The sequence below is a fragment of the Anser brachyrhynchus genome (genome assembly GCF_964034855.1).
Source record: "Anser brachyrhynchus genome assembly, chromosome: 2".
NCBI lineage: Eukaryota > Metazoa > Chordata > Aves > Anseriformes > Anatidae > Anser > Anser brachyrhynchus.
This window is the reverse complement of record NC_137695.1, coordinates 98764779-98783728: the sequence shown is the minus strand read 5'-3', so window position 1 is coordinate 98783728 and position 18950 is coordinate 98764779. Positions and strand designations below refer to the sequence as shown.

At 40.3% G+C, this 18950-nt stretch overlaps 1 protein-coding gene and 1 long non-coding RNA gene across 4 annotated transcripts in view; both read right to left on the bottom strand.

Moving 5' to 3' along the window:
* MBP (myelin basic protein) overlaps window positions 1-18950 on the bottom strand; it is a 115532-nt gene that overhangs the window by 41764 nt on the left and 54818 nt on the right. The window lies entirely within an intron of this gene.
* On the bottom strand, window positions 4834-18950 carry LOC308190120. The gene is made up of 2 exons (XR_013946920.1): window positions 16061-18950; window positions 4834-14502 (listed from the first exon to the last, which is right to left on the bottom strand). It is a non-coding gene; the product is annotated as an uncharacterized lncRNA (long non-coding RNA).

The window sequence follows — 18950 nt, the reverse complement described above, 5'->3', positions numbered from 1 at the left end:
ATTATATAGCTGCGCTGACACTATGGGGCAGGATGTGAGCTCTGAAGTCCTGTCATCAGCCTGAACGTTCAGGTTTCTGTGAGATGGAAACACAGACATAAGCAATCAGAATTGGGAAGGAAGGGACTGCATGCACATGAGTGCAGGGAGAAGCCAGCACATAGACACAAGAAAGAGCTGGAAAGTGTCCCTGGGGTCCTGCAGTTTAGAGGCATCCTTTGCGTCTGGTTATTCCTCTACTTCAAAAGAAGAGAGAAACACTTCTTTGTTTTTAATAGTCTGCATATAAATCATTCAGCAAAAAAGAATTGTAAAGTACAGAAGTAAATCTTTAGATTCCAGGACCAGCTATGTGCTTGATCAGCCAACTTTCCTACCCCACTTGGGACGCGAACACTCTGGTATTGTGTCCGTCAGAAGCAAGCATCTGGAGAGGACTGAGCCAAGCACTCAGAGCTTTCCACCCATGATCATGGTCGGTGTGAGAGACACATGCCATGAATTTCAGACTGAGATCCAGTTGCAGGAGGAGGAGGAGGAGACGCCACTCACCCTCTGTACCTGGTTCTTTTGCTTCTCCTCTCCTCCTGCCTCACACAGGCATAACAAAATCACAGTTCCCTAAACTCATATGTCCCTTCTTGCAGCTTGCAATGCAATGCATTCACCTGCAGCAATTTATAAGCAAGTGGTCTCTAAAGATGAAAATAAATATTTTTCTAAACATTGTGCAGTTACTGCCTTAAACCACCTCCTTCTTGGAAAAGACTTTTGCATTTGAAGACAAACATTGGTAATTGTTAGCGAGCAAACTTTCAGCTTTGTCACTGGTATCCCAGGTTGTTTTGGCAGCAAAGTCTAATGGAAATTGAAAGCAAACAAGCAAAATGTTTAATCACCCTACTCTGAAAATGGGCTGTGTTTGAAATGGGGTGTTTGGCGGGGCTGGCAGTAAAGCAACGGCTGTTGAGCTCTGCTTTTGGGGCAGGTTTTGCTTAACCAGCCCTTCCAAAGAGATTGCAGTGTGCTCAAAAATGCAGTAGTAGCAGAAGTACAAAATTAGGGCTTAGCCAAGTGAAACTGGATGTTACAGATGGCTGCTGTACGCGTGCTTCTACCCATCTCACTCGGCTGTCCCTAGTATCGTTTTCACAGAACTCCACGCAGCTAGTGGCACTATTTCCAGTCAAACTGAGAAGTTTAGTGGTGTCAGTATTTCACCTTTCAGCTTCAGCTCACGTACAGCCATACCTCGGTTATTTTGAACTTGTCCAAAAAAACCCTGTACAGACTCCCAAATTTCAAGTTATTTTGCATATCTGAGCTCCCAGACCATGATATTGGCGGAGTGTTCATTGCTTATACTTGCATGATCCAGATTCTTCTAGTCCTTCCCTTCCATTTACAATTTTGTTCTTAGAGACTGAGCTGTGAACGTAGAAATGTTTTAGGAAATTCTGTAGAGCTCACATTTCTGCTTTGTGTTCTTCATTATTTACAACACATATGGTTTATGATTTTTCAGATACTTCTTCCAGAGCATTAAAAAATTTTACCTTGGGTATTTCAGAAAATCCACCAACATCATGGAAATTGATTGCTTAACTTTTTGATTATTATTATTTTTTTAATTTATTTTGTATCAGTTTCATACTCAAACAGGTAGGATAACATGTTGTCAACTTACCATGCATTTTCATCTGTGTTATTTACATTTCAAATCTGAAGCAAGATACTAACCCACAAGACTCAAAATACATTAAGAAAAAAGGAAAAGAAGGTCAGCAGTAGACTCGGACACTAAACCTACTTGTCTGCATACTGAAAGAACCTTGCAGCAGGATGCCAAGAAGAGTGGATGTGCTAAATGCCCATCACAAAACAACCAAAACCAGCATGGATTTGTCCCTTGGGATCACAGTTATGCAGCACTTTGTTGCTACCTAAAAGACTCATTAGTGGACATGTCCTCTTCCAACAGGAGGAAATAGGATTGAGAAGGGAGAAATGCATGTGGCTTTTATTCAGCAGGTATCACAAAGCACAGCTTGTGGTAGACCCTTCAGCATGTGATCACTAAATTCAGCTATAGTGGTTTAAAATTTCCTTTACTGCCCATAAGATACTTCCAAGTCAAAAACTGAAAACACTGTGTCCAAGGCACCTCCACCCAGGCCTGCTAGGTGAATAAATACGTAGTCGATGGGAAAGAGAGAGGAAAACAAAACAAAACAGAAGACAACGTATAAAGAATATCATATCAAATATCAAATTGATATGTCCCCATTTCCAGCCTCGGGCACTTCAGCAATGCAAACTCCAACAAAGTGCATTTCCTTATTATGAATGGCTCAAAGCCAACTGTCAGCCAGCCTCTTTCGCTACTAAAACTCCAAGGCGAGGCTCTACTTTAATAAAACCCAGACTTCAATTTTCATTTTAGACAAGATATAACAACACAGGAAATTTGCAGCAATTTCTTTTCTATGAAGAAACATTTAACCGCTGTGCAGTGGAGCAAAGTTCTTGTTAAAAATCAACTACCTCATTAGAAGTGCAGACTACCAATGTCTCAATCTACCCAGAGCTTGATTTCAGACCAAGGAAGCTTCATGCACACATCAGTCTGATTTGGCTGGGTTTAGTAGCACAGAGGGGTTCTGAAGCAGAGTAGGACGTACCACAGGTTGCATACAGTAAAAAGCTGATACTGGATTTTTCTGGATTCGTAAAAGCACAACAACAGATGACAAATAAGATGCTTTAACAGAGCAAAAGTTTTCTAAAACCAGCACCAGCAATAAGGACAGATTCCAGACATATTAATGGCCCAAGACTTCAGATATGACTCGAGACTGAAATTCTTTCCCTTTCCTAAATAGTGAACATAAACCTGAAGCATAGATAAATAGTATAAAGTAAAAAGATGCTCCTTGGTCTGAAGATGGCAAGCTGGAAGCAGCATCAATTTAATGAACAGGGAGAGAGGAATAAAAAACACCAAAACACCAAAACAGTAAAACTAACAAACACAAGGAATATTAGCTTGAGGCCCACACCAGTGGCTTATGAACCACGGACAGGTGCAGAACTCTGTTCAGACAGCTGAATTCTCTACACATTGTCCATTAAAATGAAAAGCAATCTTTGACACATTCAATGTTGTGCACTCACAAACCTCAACATTATCTCACGAAAATGGCACTTTCAATTTCCTTAGCTGTTGGCTAATCCAGATACTGCTTCAGCAGTCGTATTCAGAAAGATAAAAAGATGCTAACACATGAAGTTTCACCCAGTTTACAACTGTGATTTCTCACGTAGCATCTCCGAGGCCATGCACTGCGTGCGAACACCCGTTAGGATGTCACTTGTCACCCTTCATCCAGTTTGCCGCTCCTTCCTCCCCATCATCCAGAACTGCCAAGAGCCAGAGGAAGGCATCAACCCCAGCCTAATAAGCACGTAGTCACGTAGTCACATTCATGATTTGCAACACAAAGGTTCAGAACCGGCATGTTTGCTTAAGATTACAGCCTCTTTTGAGATTTTAATAGGCTGTGGGCATTGCTCTAGCAAAAAAGAAAAATATATTAAAATGTAAGCACCTGATCTTAATTTTAAATCAGTGTAATTTGCAATCTTCTATTCTTCCTTTTCTAGGATGAAAAAATTAGGTAACGTGAATATCCAAAGGAACGCAGAATATATATATGTGTGTGCATTGTACTGCTGTCTAACTGAGCAACAGCTGTATATCCTACACATACATGTTTATACATATAAACACAATATTTGTTTCCAGATTCAAAGCAAAACTACTGAACGGCTTTACTTAACATTTTTAGAAATTCTCAGGTTAGCTAATTCCTTTGCCCTTTGAATATATACACATTCAAGCCCTGTAAATTGGCCAATTGGTCTATTACATGCTTAGGAAACAGACGGCAAGCCTGTACTGCTTTCTTTAATTTTCAGCTTTTCAGAGATGCCATGTATTGCTAAAACCATTTAATAAAAGTTCTGTTGATAATCATAAAACCAAGATACCTAATCCCACATTATTAGATGCAGCTACAGAGGCTCAGTCACAGTAGGTTAAGAAGATCTGTGAATTACAATGTACAAGTGATCTGTGGTTTGTGAAATGTACTTTAGGGTGCAAATACTTCAGTGATATTTTATAGCAGAAGTATTTTTTTTATCCCTGCTGGCACAATCTTAATGAAACAATTCTGAATCCTAAGCAATTGCAAATAAAAACAGCCTGTCTAGTAAGCAGATTAAAGACACAAGGTCAGACTCCAATTTTAATTGAGATTTAAATTTCTTTCATTTGTTGAGCAGACATGCAGGGATGATGATATTTTCAGTACTGGAAAGTGTGACCAACTTGTTACAGAACTTACCTAGTGTCGTATTTATAATTTATTTTACCGTTGAGAAAGGGACTGTGCTTGTCTGCATTCTCATTCTGTGCATTTTAGGCCCTAAATCTGCTTAAAGACTCACAGACTACCCAGACTTCTATCAGAAAAGAGTATAGTTTGTTAGAAGAAGCTTTTCACATGAAACTTTCTTTTTCAAGGATGAAGCCTCAAGTTTTGACTAGAATTTGTTATTACAGCAGAATGGTCACAACAGCCCCACGCAGTGCTATTAACCCAAGTCATCTCAACAGTAATTCATCTGTCCAAGCCTGGAATATTCCCTAGCACATGGCTTGCAGGATCTCACATTTGGGATATATCCTGTCAGTTTGTTACAAATTAAAAATGGCCTTTAAAAAATACGTATACCTAACTAACTTTAAAATTGACCCTTAACATAGAGATTTTTCTTTTTTTTTTTTTTAAACCAAAAAAAAGACAATTCAGGGATGCAAGGGGTGATGGAACGGGTAAGACTGTGTAGCAGAGTTGTGTTAATTGTGGTAACACCCAGGTTAATAACCAAGGAGAACTTTGGGTGTTTGTTCAGGAGAGTAGCTGCTAGAAAGCAACTGAGATAGATTTGACCCCTGGCAGCAACGAAAGACCACAGTGTAAAGAGGGGGAGAAAATAATGCAGAAAAGGAATGAAGCAGCCAGATGGAAGCACACAAATGCAGCAAAAGAACGTCTGACAGAGAGAAATGGAGCAGTAGGTGAGAAGAACACGTGGGGAGCAAAGCACAGGGAAAAGACTGGTGATACATGAGAGTGGACAACAGCAATATAATACCATAGTCACATAGTGGAGATAAGTCGTAGTAAATAGCAAGAACAATACATTGGAGAAATGACCTAGAGCATAAGAAAAGCCCAGCTGGTAATTCACATTCTGTTTACACCAGAAGGGTTTTAAACCTGATTAATGCAAAAGTGGACAGGACAGAAAATGGATTGAAAAGAACAAGCAGCAGGCAGGTGACATCTTTGGAAAAAAATCTGTCTTAATCTGAAAAAAAATCTTAAACATATTTTTGCTGCAGCCTATTCCACTAACATCAGGGATGCGACAACAGATTATGGTTGTATTCCCTGTATGCCAAATCGGTTGAATTTGAGATCCTAACACAAAGGTAATATACAAACTCTGACTTTTCTCCTCTGAAAGAAATGATGGCAACCAGCGATCCCATTGTGCTTTGTTGCTGCATAATTGTTAAAGAAATGCTTTCCGACGCCCTGTGAGAGGGGGTACTATCTCGAAAGCTCAAAGGGATCGTTCATTTGATCGCTAAACATAGTGTTATTCTAACCACTCATGCACTCAGAGAATGCCTCTATTCTCATGTTCCCCTGGGAGTTGAGATCATCTGAGATATGCCGGCTATCAAATATAAAGGCTGAGGTAGAACTGCGGGCAGGATAGCTTAAGTGAAAGCTTTTCGGAGACCTGGAATTCATCTTCTGCATTTTCTGATGACAGCTGAATTTGCAGACCACCAGACTAAGTCTGAAGGCGTGAGTGTACAAGAGAGCTTTTATGTATGGATTTCAAGTTTGAGAGCTCGTGTGTCGAATGGTGAAGCAGTTTTAAGAATGACAAAATTGATACAGATGTGGTTTAAATCTCAGATACACGTGTCTTTCCCCAAAGCCATGGGCAGAAACCCATAGGTGCTTTTTATCCAAGGCTGTTAGTGCAAGCAGATACTAACACATAAGACAATACATAAATAAATATCCCTACTCTCAAAAAACATGCACCAGGCTAAAAAGCTGCACACAGATAATGCAGTTAACAAAGCACAAGGTTACTCCATGCTGTCTTATCCTACCTTCTCCTACAAATATACTTCATTTTACTTGCAACCTTTTGAAGTTTGTTTTACATTATTTCATTTTTCAAGTCACTAAGATGGTCTTGTGATGCATTTTTATGATTCCTGAATTGTTTTGTTAAAAACACTGTTATTCACCAGTAATCTTAAAAGTGCTCAGCCTCTTACCTATACATATATTAATAAAATAATAATAATAAAAAACCAACAATCACCACCTCCGATCCATGTCATTTTAGCACAAATAGCATATAAGCAAGAACTCCAATCAGTACTACTACGTAACTAAGTCTACAGGAGACTGACACACTTCCCAGTTTTTAATGGAGATAAAGCAATTGTCTATGCATCTCCACTGTGTGCATATTACCATCCTCAATTAACACACAAAACAGCCTAGATTTCACTGTGAATTAAATAGATACATATGCAGTGCATTAAATGAGCATAAACACAGCCTGACAAAATCCCCCTATCAATCTAAATTCTCCCTTTCTTTTTTTTTTGCCCCCTCCAGTAACATGGTTTACTAACTAACTCGTGTGCAAATGCTATCTTGAAAATAAATGTACTGTTGTAATCATGACATTTCAAGAAGATCTGAAGGACTCTTAAAAACCTACACTTCATGCAAATAAACTGCAATTTTCAGAAAGATGTGACCTCATTAAAACTTCTGTGTCCAGGAAATTTTGGGATACTTCACTCACATTAAAATATAATTATTTTTATGCATATTTTTCTTCTAAAATTATAGATCAAACAAAATTACATGTTTCAGATCTCTTCTGTCCAAAATTGAGACCCTTCATATCAAAATCCTTTTTAATCATTAATTTAAAAAGCCAATTAAAAATAAGCAAAACCATCATATGGATCAAATGTTGCTGTACTTCCTCAACAAAAAGAAGTCTGTTAAATTAAAAGGGCTATATTTGTATTTAAATCAGAAAATCTGAATTATGAATCTGGCCCTAAAAATATTTAAGTCTTTATGTAGCAGTTGTGCATCCCAGCTATGTCAATACACGCAGACTAATATAGATGGTGGGGAAAATGCTTTAATTTTAAATAGTTCCCTGTGTCCAACCAGCTTATACTCAGCATGCGCATGAATGAAGACGTAAACCTTTTCTCACACTCCATTCCCGATAAAGAACACAATTATGATATGCTGAAAAACACAGGGAGCCCACTAGAAAAGTCAGATATTTGTATATGTCAATAGTGATTTATTACAAAGAGGCCGGGAGCCATGATAACTAGCCAAAGCAGCGTGCAGTTTTGAGCAACATGCTGATTTCAAGACATTGACTTACTTTTTCTTGAGGGAACAGCTCTGCGTGCTATCTTTCTCTTACTTTCTTTTTACTGGAACCTCAAAAATAACTTCCAAGATCATTCAGAATCAGAAATCACATAATAGACACCTAAACTTTAAGTAGAGCTAAAAAAGGGCCCTTTTACAAGGGACGTAAGAAAAATCTATTAGAAAAGGCCTCGTATTTTCACCGTAGGAGACATTTGTAATGAACGCATATGTTAAACAAAAAAACCCCGTGGGTGGAAAAAATGTAACTCAAACTAGTAAGGCATTTTTCAACCCTTATAATTACTTACAACTGGAGGAAAAATTGCGAGTCAATATAAAAAGATTGTTGATTAGATGAATAGGAAAGAGAAATTATTTAACGGTTTGCCTTCAGGGAAAACTGACTGGCAGAGCTATATTGGTACAGGGAGAACAGTGCAGCTGTAACTGTGTCCAGAGGAGGAATAGCATGTATAGAGGGTGCTAATGAAGCACTCACGTAATCAGAGTAATTGTGCTGCTGTGATTGTGCTACTGAGTTTTCCCAGGCAGAACAGGCTTTATGCTCTAACGGCAGTTCATCTGCAAAAACCACAGCACTTTGATTCTTGTACTGCAGTTAGAGAGCAACAATCTCCTCGGTGCAAAAGCAGTTTGGTGGAGGAAGTACTTGCTCTGAGAAAGGGGAATCAGCTGTCACAGCCGCAGAGTGCCTTTCTTATATTCTTTATGTTTATCGATCTACAGGATGAACGAGGTCCTAGTCCTCAGCTAGGTGCTTCTGCAGGATGAACAACAACTGAGATAATGCTAGAATGACTCTGCACTTGGACTATAATACTTTAGGAATAGAGGAGGAAATCATGGGCAATACTTCAAGGTATATTCCTGGTTCTGCTGAAATCTGGGGAAGTTCCTCTGTTTAGATTCATTAATCATTGTCCCCTAGTAAGGCGGAGGACAAATTTTTCCACCAGGCAGTTTTCCAGTCACTCAAAAATAACACAGAAATCAAAGGATGGCCTGAAAGAAAGTAAAAGGCAACAGAATAACATTACTAATGTGGCAAAGTCCTGCTCATTCCATAACCTTATCTTAGGAAATTGAAAAAATGGAACAATTCAGACCTGATGAATAGGTGACACAGAAGAAAGCAAAACTACATCACATCTAGAACTACTCCATCTCGAATAGGCTTTGCAAAAAATCCAGTCCACTTACAACAATAAACGTCAGAAGTGCACTTCGAACTTAGCCCTTCAGCAGTTCACAAATAAAATTTTCTACTCAATAGACTGCAGCTCCCCTAATCCACTTAGTCCCACAGCTACCCATTCGACTTTGGGTTGCAACACATCTACAGACAAGGAAATGGAAATGTTCCTTCTGCCTGAAGCTGCCTCGGCAGCATGCAGGATGTCTGATGTGACAGATGGTTTCCTCAAGTCTGCTAGCTAGGTCGAGAAGTTCACCCCCCATGGACCTAAGATCAGCATCTGCCTTGTTAAAAACTCAGATATAATCACTGCATAGCTGTTGAAATCAGCAGAGTTACTGTACTGAAAAAAAAAGAAAAAAAAAGGAGCTCGTGCTTAGATAAGGCAAGTAAGAGTCATCACATCCTGATTAAATAAGTGGGATTCCCTGAATATCTCAGGGCAGAAAAGTTTCTCGAACGTTCAGTGTCTGTTTTGGAAGCATCAATGTTTTCATTTTGTCTCCACTGACTTCAGCGAAACCAAGTCTATTTATACTAATGTTATGTGGTGACTTAGTCAGGTGTCCAAAACCTATCATTCTTTTGCTTCAAGAGGCATATTCAATCACTTTTCCCCAAACAAAGATTAAAAAAAAAAATCTTATTACAGATCTTTCAGAACAGAAGTCAGAACTCTTGTGAATTTCTTTTATCTGTAGCCAATTTCTGTGACAGTCACTTGAGACGAAAAGAGATCTAGAAGTATTTTTGCAACAGCAGCCATACATGTGTTTGTTTAAACAACTGAGTTTCGTCTCCAAAACACTGATTTCTCTTGAAATCCTCCTTGTTAGCACTACCACAGCCACTGTTAGTTCTCCGTGGTTAATGTCTCACACAGCAGTAATTTTAAGATGCTGCAGCAAGGAATAAACAAAAACAAAAACCAAGCCACCACGGATGACAGCTACTAAATATCACTCAGGCTAATTTAAAGTTCCTGTTCAGATGGAGATGCATTCCATCCAGCAGAAAAAAAAAATGTTTCCTTCTAATTAAGTAAGAATATTAAAAGGTCTAGAGAAAGCCAAGCTTTTTATTGGCTTTTCATAGGGGAGGCTCTAGAGAGCGAGCCTGCTCTCAGCAGCGCAGAAAAGAAAGAGCAGCATTATCGTGGCTGTTCGCTGCTGCTCGCAAGGCTTGGGAGCAACTGCAGTCTTGTCACTACCAGGATGTTTCTGTACAAGTACCAGTGTGTGCACACCCATAAATACTAGTCCTTTTCAATTCTATCTTCCCCATCAAAAATAGATACCTCAGACGTGAATTTCTGCAGTGGGGCTCCTTGTCAGCACTTAAAGGGGTACTTGTCGTGCCCACAGAACTGAAGTAGGGTGCAAGTGCTGCCAAGGTGTGTGTTTTAGGATGTTAAGCCACACCACAGACAGCTTGCTTGAACTATAGCTTTGAGTACAGACTGGATTTGCTGCCTGACATGGTACTGGAGTCCTGGGGTTTCAGAGCTCTGTGGTACAGAGATGGGAGTGCCAAGGGGAAGCCAAGAGGTGCCAAGTCCCACAGCATTTTCTTGTACTCATACAAACACTCTGCATTCCTTCTTGCTTTCACTCTCCAGCTTTCACACCACCATTTGATTCATTTTCAGTCCTGCGGACACCGTTACAAATGTCATACATTACACCGAAGCACCATTTAGATTGACTCAGCGTAGAAGTAAGAATATTTTATCAGTGTCACTTGCAATGGGTGTTTACAATTTGATGTCGTTCTCCAGTGTCACAATCCTTTCACAGAGGGCTTTCTGCTGCTCAGCCCTCCCTGTAAGGCTTTCAGATGTACACCCATTACACATCTGCTGGTACTTTCATGAAGAAACAGCTGCTGGCAGAGAGGAGGCAGCTACTACACCCTTCTCACCTCCTTTCCATGCTCTTTGGGCAACAACTTGAGCCTAAAAGGAAGTCCACAACTTTCCATACTCCAGACCACCACCCCCTTTCAGTACTGGAAGGTCAGGTTGATGGATTTTTGGTTTATAAGCTCAACTCGCTATCTCCATATTTTAGTCAAAGTAAATAGAGCTAATTGCAATACTGCCAGTGACTGAAGCTTAAATGGAGGTGTGAGTGGAGAGAACCACTAAGAGCTCCAAGCCAGAACTCAGCCCTATCTAACCCTGACAAGAAATCACAAGGAACTGAAATTTCACCCTATTGATAGTACTCTGGATGGGAAGCACAGACTTAATACTGACCTACTGTGGTTATGAGGGCAAGAAATATTTGCCTCCATACCCCCTTTTCCCACTGACTTCTGTCTTCTGCATCTAGCCAGGACAAAAACTGGTTCAGGATCCCTCCCGTGATGTGTGCTACGGGCAGCCCAGAGGAGCCCAGCCCTGCAGCCAGAGGTTATGCTGGGATACAGTCCCTGGCACACACCCTCAGCAACGTGCCTACCTTCAACCAGGATAACTGGCAACTGGAAGCCTGAGGAGAATCCATTGTATTCACACAATTCTTGCAATATGACATGACTTTGGCTGAAAGCAGATATTTTGGATTTGATCCAGGAATTACCCCATGAAATTCCTTAATTCTTATTATGCAGGAAGTCAAAGTAGGTGGCTTTAATACTTTTTTTTTAAGACACAAAAGGATTACCAGTCTCAGTTGACGTTTCCGGGCATGTATTCTCATAATAAATTGTACAAAAAAAAAATCATCACTCTGGTTTTCTTCTAAGCATTACATCAAAAGTGAGTCACATCATAATTAAACTTTAATGACAACATCTGTTTCAGCTAAAAGGACAGAAGAGTGGTTGGCCCGCAGAGGAGTATTCTGCTTTCTTCACTCAAACCAGAACTGAGCATTTATTCAGCCTCAAAAACAAACAAACAAAAAAACCCCACTGGAAATGGGACAACAGCATTATGTCAGCTACCTACCTCAAAATAATGATCTTTCAGAAGCACTTTTAATTCATTTGCAGATAAAATCCTGCCTTAACCAAACTGGTTGGTACATAAGGACCAGTGATGGAGAACACTAAGCAGTCTGTTTCTTCTGTGCAAACAGACCACTGCCCTGGGCTGCAGGCTGCTAACTGGACAAAGACGACAAAATACACTGGGAAAGGGGTAACTTGTTTTCATGGTTAGCTAATTAGCAAAAGGCCTCATAATCACCACGCAGCAGCATGTGACATTAGGCCACCCTCAGCCATCCTAACTTTTACATTCAGACACAATGTGTGCTGTGGATAACAATACTGACTCACTCTGAATAAACAAGGGAAAAAAAATTCAGCAGATCCTGTACACTGTATAGCAGGCATTAAATTCATGAATAACTCAATTATTGAACTGTTATCGTGCTGACAAATTACAGTGAGAGCACCCTGCCAGGCCAGCACTGCTGAAAGTACAGCAGGCATCACTGGCTCAGGTCTCTGCCTTTGCTAATGAATCTAGTAACAAACCCAGTCCCCAGGAAAAAGAGAAAAACCCTACGCTACTTTGATGCCTGCAGCTTGTGCACGGTGCAGATGAGAAAAAAAAAAAAAAAAACAAAAAAAAAAACAACACATGGGATCAGACTTGTTAAAGTGGTTGTGCACTAATTTTGTGGCAAACATCAGTGCCATGTTCAAAGCAATTTCATGGGTTTAGATGTTACCGTGGAGCACTACATTAATTTACTGGCATATTAACTAGTTAGATGCCCAAGAGCTACCATTACTGTTTAAAGCATCAAATGGCTGCTAAAAAATAAAAAAAAAAAGCTTGAATGCTATTATTATAAAAAGAAAATCCATAAAAATGGGTAGTCACCTAATAAGCCATAACCAAACTACAGAATTCACATCAAAATGCAAATATCTGTACTTTATAAAAGCTTCAAACTTGAAAACAGCAACAACAAAAAAGATCAGCCAACTGCTCTCTCTGAAATCCTGTCTCTCATTTCACCACAACAGTTCTCTAGTGCATAGGAAACAGGGCAAGGTTTCCTACACACAATTTGCAAAAAGTGAAGATCTTAAAAGAACAAAATTTCAACCCTTTCCTTGAAAAAAAAGCTTTAGGTGGGCACAAAAATGCACCAAAAGGAAAGGTACGAGCAGTATTTATTTCCTACTTCTGAGATGCAATCACTACACAAAAAATGCAAAACAACTTTTTGTTGAAATGCAAATCTATCCTTTCCAGCTCAGAAAATTATTCCAGTCTTTCTGGTGTCATTTTGATAAACCAGTGGTCTCTGGCAGGTCAAGTCTTGCAACAAACTGGGAAAAAGAAAAAGACAATGAGGACAATGCGGACAGCTTGAACAACAGAATGATTTTCTACCTTATAATGAAAAACTACAGAATTACAGAAAACTACGAAATTCCCCCATTTCCCTCTCATGCCAGAGGGAATAACCGCACCATGGTTATAACACCTATTTTAGGACAATCTGCTGTCTCACTGGACTGATTTTCTTCTTTCATAGAGTCACTGAACCATTTAGGCTGGAAAAGACCCCTAAGGTCATCTTGTCCAACCTTTAACCCACCACTGCCAAGCCCACTGTTAAACCATGTCGCTAAGCTCTACATCTACATGTTTTTTGGAAGACCTCCAGGAATGGGATGGTGACTCAACTACTTCCCTGGGCAGCCTGTTCCAATACTTCACAACCCTTTCAGTGAAGGAATTCTTCCTAATAGCCAACCTAAACCTCCCATAGCGCAACTTAAGGCCATTGTTTCTCTTGAAAAACTTTGAAAGTTAAAATTTAAACTCATATTCATGTTATTTTTCATCTGAGCTCCCCTATTCTTTGGTATAAATTTGATACAGAGATTAGAGTTGGACAGGTAAAGCAAAGTGGGCTAGTGAATGAAATAAGGGTTGAGGAGGGGGCAGGCCTGGCATTACCTCCTTGATGAGCCAGTACTTCTGCAAATACAGCTGGACAAGCCAAGACACCAAAATTTGAGCATCGCAACCAACCCCAAGCAATTTACTATGAGGACCAGCTACAGCTGTATGATACCGTTTAAAGCTATCCACAAATGTCCCTCTGTGGCTGGAAATCAGCTTGCCATTATTTTGCATTAAAGTCACAGCCTGTGTCCTACAATCAACCGTGTTTACAACAAGAGAAGCTTCCTAGTAAGAAGGTCACTGAACGACAGTAACACCCAGCTTTTAGCAAGTTCTTGACACTACCACATCACCTCCCGAGAAAGGGATCACGCAGCCAGGAGATGCTAAAGACTTTCCAGCTCCTTCTTTAGCATTTTGCCCCTTCCCTTTTTAAATAGGGGATTGAAAAGCAAAAAAGAACTCAAAAAGCAATAGCGACAATGCCTACGCCTGTCAAAACAAATGGCAATCTCATGGAGACAGAAGTTCTCCCACCTGCGCAGGGTTAGACAAATATCCACAGGAGTTTAACGTGTAGGACAGAGCAGCGGGTGTCAGCATAAGCAACGAATCACGGTTAGTCGGGGTCGCTGTGGGATTGTTCTGAATGCACAGTATCGAGCTACATCCCTGAGCTCTGCACACAAAACCTACCTCAGGATCTACCAGCACTGCAGTTGAAGCTGGCAGAACGATAGATGGTGCTTCGTTCAGTGCCACCTGGCCATATGCAGAATAGAGCCTACCTCCTGCTCAAGTAAAAGGGGGAAGAGAGCTCCACAGTTCTGATATTTTCAGGAAAAAAAAAAAAAAGTTAATTTTGCCTCTTTAAAAACAAACAAACAAAAAACACCAAACAAACCACCAAAGAAAAACACAGTGCAACTCCATGCTGCAAGATCCAGTAGGGATGACTGGAAAGCACTAAGCCATGGGAAACCATGGCCCCTTCCCCAGGTACAATTTTAGAACTGACCTCAGTAAAGATGAAACTTTCCTGTTTGAGGATATCGCGGCTTACTGTATCTTGAAAAGTTAGCAATGAAAAGCTGAAGTGTGCTATCAAAGAAAACATGCTGTCAACGTATCACAGTTCCCCCTGAGAGAATTTTTCCTTACGTGTAATTTTATGCTTGTTTAGCCCAGTAGGAAGAACTTTTCTGTACAAACCTGCTTTTGTCCAAGTTAATGAATTAAGAGATTGCACCAAAAGAAGGTACAAACCCCCTAGTCAGGATGACAGACAGTTTGGCCCCCTGCTTTTGCCTCACAGATATAGAGTCACAATGGATCTAATAAACTTCTGAATTATCCAGAGATAGTTTATGGTCATCTTTGGAAGCAAAGCCAGCAGTCACCTCCTGATCCATTTCTTTAAACACGCAGTACTCTACCCAGCAATATTTTATCTCTCTCCTGTACTGAGTCATTCACGATCCTTTCCGAGTACATACTGGCTTCAACAGAGACCATGTTGACTACGTGCAAGTTCAGCAGAAGTTTGTAGCAGCAGGACAGCACAGTTCTAGATCACAGATGCATATTCAGTGTAGAACAGACAACAGAACTCTGTTGGGTGTCACAAGGAAATCCTTTCAAAGGCCAAACAAAACTAACTCTTGTTAATTCAGAATTTGATAGTTACACATACCATTATCATACAGACTAGATTCCCTTTCTCTTACCCTTATGCTCCATCTCTCCACTCTATCTTTTTGTATTAAAAGTTCATCGCTGTTGAGAATTAGCTCTCCCAAACAGTACAAATCTGACTTTTTTTTCCCCTTTTTTTTTTGTGTATAAAGGATCTGGAACAATGGGGCTCCATTGCTGCTGAGGGCATTTCAGCCATATGGCAGCATAAAAATTTAGTAGTGAAGGACAACTAAAGACAAAACCCAAAACAAACGAAAACATCCTCCAAAATGATAGTTCCCGAATGCAACTCATGAAGAAGAAAACAGACATTCATGTTCACTCACCAGGGGCCCCTCCACAGTAGTGGATCAATCTTTACTTGTATTTACAGAGAGCACTATTGGGTCTAGCACACTTGAAAGAGATAGCCACACTTGGTTCTTTATCACCACAACACTTTTAATCGGTAATACTGTGTTTGCCTCCAAAACCATACCCAGCTGGTAAGGACTGCAGAAACCACACTTTCTCTAGAAGCAAGTATTTCCAAAAGAAACACTGACATATTCAAGCAGTACAGCTCCCTCAGATATCCTCAGTGTACAACAGCCTCTAGCACTTGCACATATTCCACGCTGTCGACAATACAGAGGGTTCCCTTTCCCTGATAAATCACCTTGTCACCTGGCCCAAGATAATACTAACCTTGGAGAGGGGGAAGATAAAGAGATTTCTGCCTGCTTTGCTCAGGCGGTCCGGGTGCTCCGGGGGCTGCTGGGGACTGGCAGTTGCTGCCACCGGGTGGCTCAGTGCAGAGGGACAGCCACAGTGATTTCAGGGGTCCGGACTCCTGTGGGTGCCCGCTGTGCGCTCATGCACAGTAGTACAACACGAGTCGAGGTGTGAGACCCCCCTTTGCGAAGGGAGCTCGGTGGCTGTTTCAGGCTGGAATTGAATCCTTCGCTTCCTTGTGCTAACCTTTCTGTAGGGGGTGGCATTGTCCAGATAAAGCTAGGGAAAGTGATCTTTTGCGCAAAAGAAAGCACAGAAGACGGTGATGTATGTGAAAAAGGAAGGCTGCGCTGCAGCCTCCCAAAGAGGCTGGAGGCTATTTAAAATTCCTAGGAAGAGGGTTTCTAGTCAAAGCTGAAGCTATAAATTAAGCAACTCCTGGTGCATACTTGACACTCATTATAATTAGCATCACGAGGGAGAAAGAAAGAAGAAAGAAATGAAGGATGGCTTGAAATAGATCAAGACAGGGAGAGTAAGTGAGCAGGGCCTGTAATCTAACCATTTAAATCACAGGACAACAAATTCCTCACCTATGGAGAGCTGTCTGAAGCTTTTCATTTATCTTCTATACACTGGATATGAATCTCTTAACAAATTGCCCAGAAAGGGCAGGGAAAGGCAGTTACGTACAGCAGTGCCATTCTTGGAGACATAAAACTTGTAGCTGCAAAAAATGTCTTCCCTGACTCTCAGGGAGTCTCACACTAAAGTTGACTGCCTTTGCACCTTCAGCCTTTGATTTCTTCACTGCACAAGGGTCAACAAGAACAAGATTACAGACTCTATTTGCACCATACTTGCCAGTTCTTTCCGGCCAGTTTTCATCTAATTTTAGAAAGCAAACCAGCCAGACTTCATTTGTAAATGGTAAAAGGGTTGATACAAGATACTGACCGTTTTTAGAGCTGGAAAGAAATTTTCGTTCTTGTATTGCCAGCTTAGCAAAGGTTGATCACTGGCTTATCTTAGATAAGCCGTTCAGTTCACAGATTTAGAACATGGAAATATTTCACAATTTGTTAGTAAATCATTAGCTTTAAAAAACACGTAGGACACTGCCTGTTGACCTTCTAAAATTAGCAAACGAATTTGTACTAAGGTTATTACTCTGTACTGCGCAGTGATCACTGGACAATAAATTTAAACATACCAATGGTGAACTTCATGTTTTTAATTCCCTAAACCCCCCTTTTTTCTTCTCTCTCTCTCTTTTTTTTTTTTTTTTTTTTTTTTTTTTTAGTTTCACAGTCCCCATATGTGATAAGTGCCACAGGTTTGAACAACTAGCTGCTGGTTTAGTTCACTCCTATTTGGAGCTAGTGATCACACTAAAGAAGAGGTCTCAGAGCCTCAGAGGCATTGTTTAAAAGCCTGAGATTTCACTAGTAGGAAGAAGTAGACTGAAGTCTCCCTGCTTTGCTGTCTCCATCCGTCTCACCAGAGGAGCACTAGAGAGATCTGAACCGAGAAAGGGCGCAGTTTGAAGTGGGCTTTATACAGTGCCGTGGGGCTCTGTAACCAGTAGCACTGGATCTGCTGCAAATAACTGGTGGAGCAGATGTAGAGGAAATGAGGTAAGAGCCTCGCCACTAAGTTAATAAAGTTGAAACCTAGTTCTTATGTCCACTTAAGTCCACTTGTGGATTCTTCAGCCACTGGCATTGTGTGATCAGTGTTGGAAGAATTCATGCCAGGAATTCAGGCTCATGTGCTAATCACGCTACATTAACTCATAGAGGAAAGATGATTTTAGCCCAAACCAGTTTAAATGGACATGAATTGTTTCCACATATAGTAAGAAAAATTTAGTTATACACCCTCCACTCCTTTTGTACCTAGAAAGAACAAAAATAATTCCTTACTGTATACATAAATAGTTGAATCATCCAAAATTTTAAGCTAGTCAGCCTTAATAAAATCCACGTGACTTTTGCAGATGTAGAATTTCCACTCCAAAATGTAATGGAGCTAAATATTACATTAAGTGACACATCTTCAGCGTTTCCTGCGTTAACTTTTGACTACTTTTTTTTTTTTGTGGATTTCCACTACCATAAAATCCACATAAAGTTGGAAAAACGAAGGTTTCATGCTATTTCTCCCAGTCTTACTTCAGAAGAAGAGGCCAAAAATAGTCTTGTTATTCGATATGAAAGCTATCAGCACAACCCGTGAAAAAAAATCACAGCAAGAGGAACTCATCTAAAATCTAGGCCTCCAAGCATCCTCATGTGTCATCAGACAGTCAGTCTATCCTTCTGCCACAAAATGAACTCTCTTATATCAGTTTACACAGTTACTTGTCTAACCTGTTTGTAAAGGCCAGCAATGATGAATCTCCACACTTTCTAGATGACGCATGCCAATGTTTCAGTATTTGTTTTAGGATTCCCCTAGCCAACATTTAATTGAGTCTTTCTGCAATTTAAAGAAATGACTGCTTGTTCTATCCATCAGGGACAGAGAAAAGTTCATTTTCCCTCTCACCGCATACATCTTTAACTTTGTTGAAGACTTGCATTCACTCTTTCTCCTCTATAGTAACCAACTACAAGTTTTTCTTCAGAGGTGATATATTTCAGACCTTTGATCACTCTTTATTTCTTCACCCTTTCCTCCACCTTTCCACATCTCTCTGGAGCTGTACCGCCCATACTCAGGTAGATGACAAGGATTTTAAAGGAGTTATTTCTTCTGTTTTTCGGAGAGAGGAAAAAAAAAAACCACCACAAAACAAAACAAAGCCACACCAACAAAAAACACACAAAACCAAACAGGTCAGGTAACATTTTCCAATTGT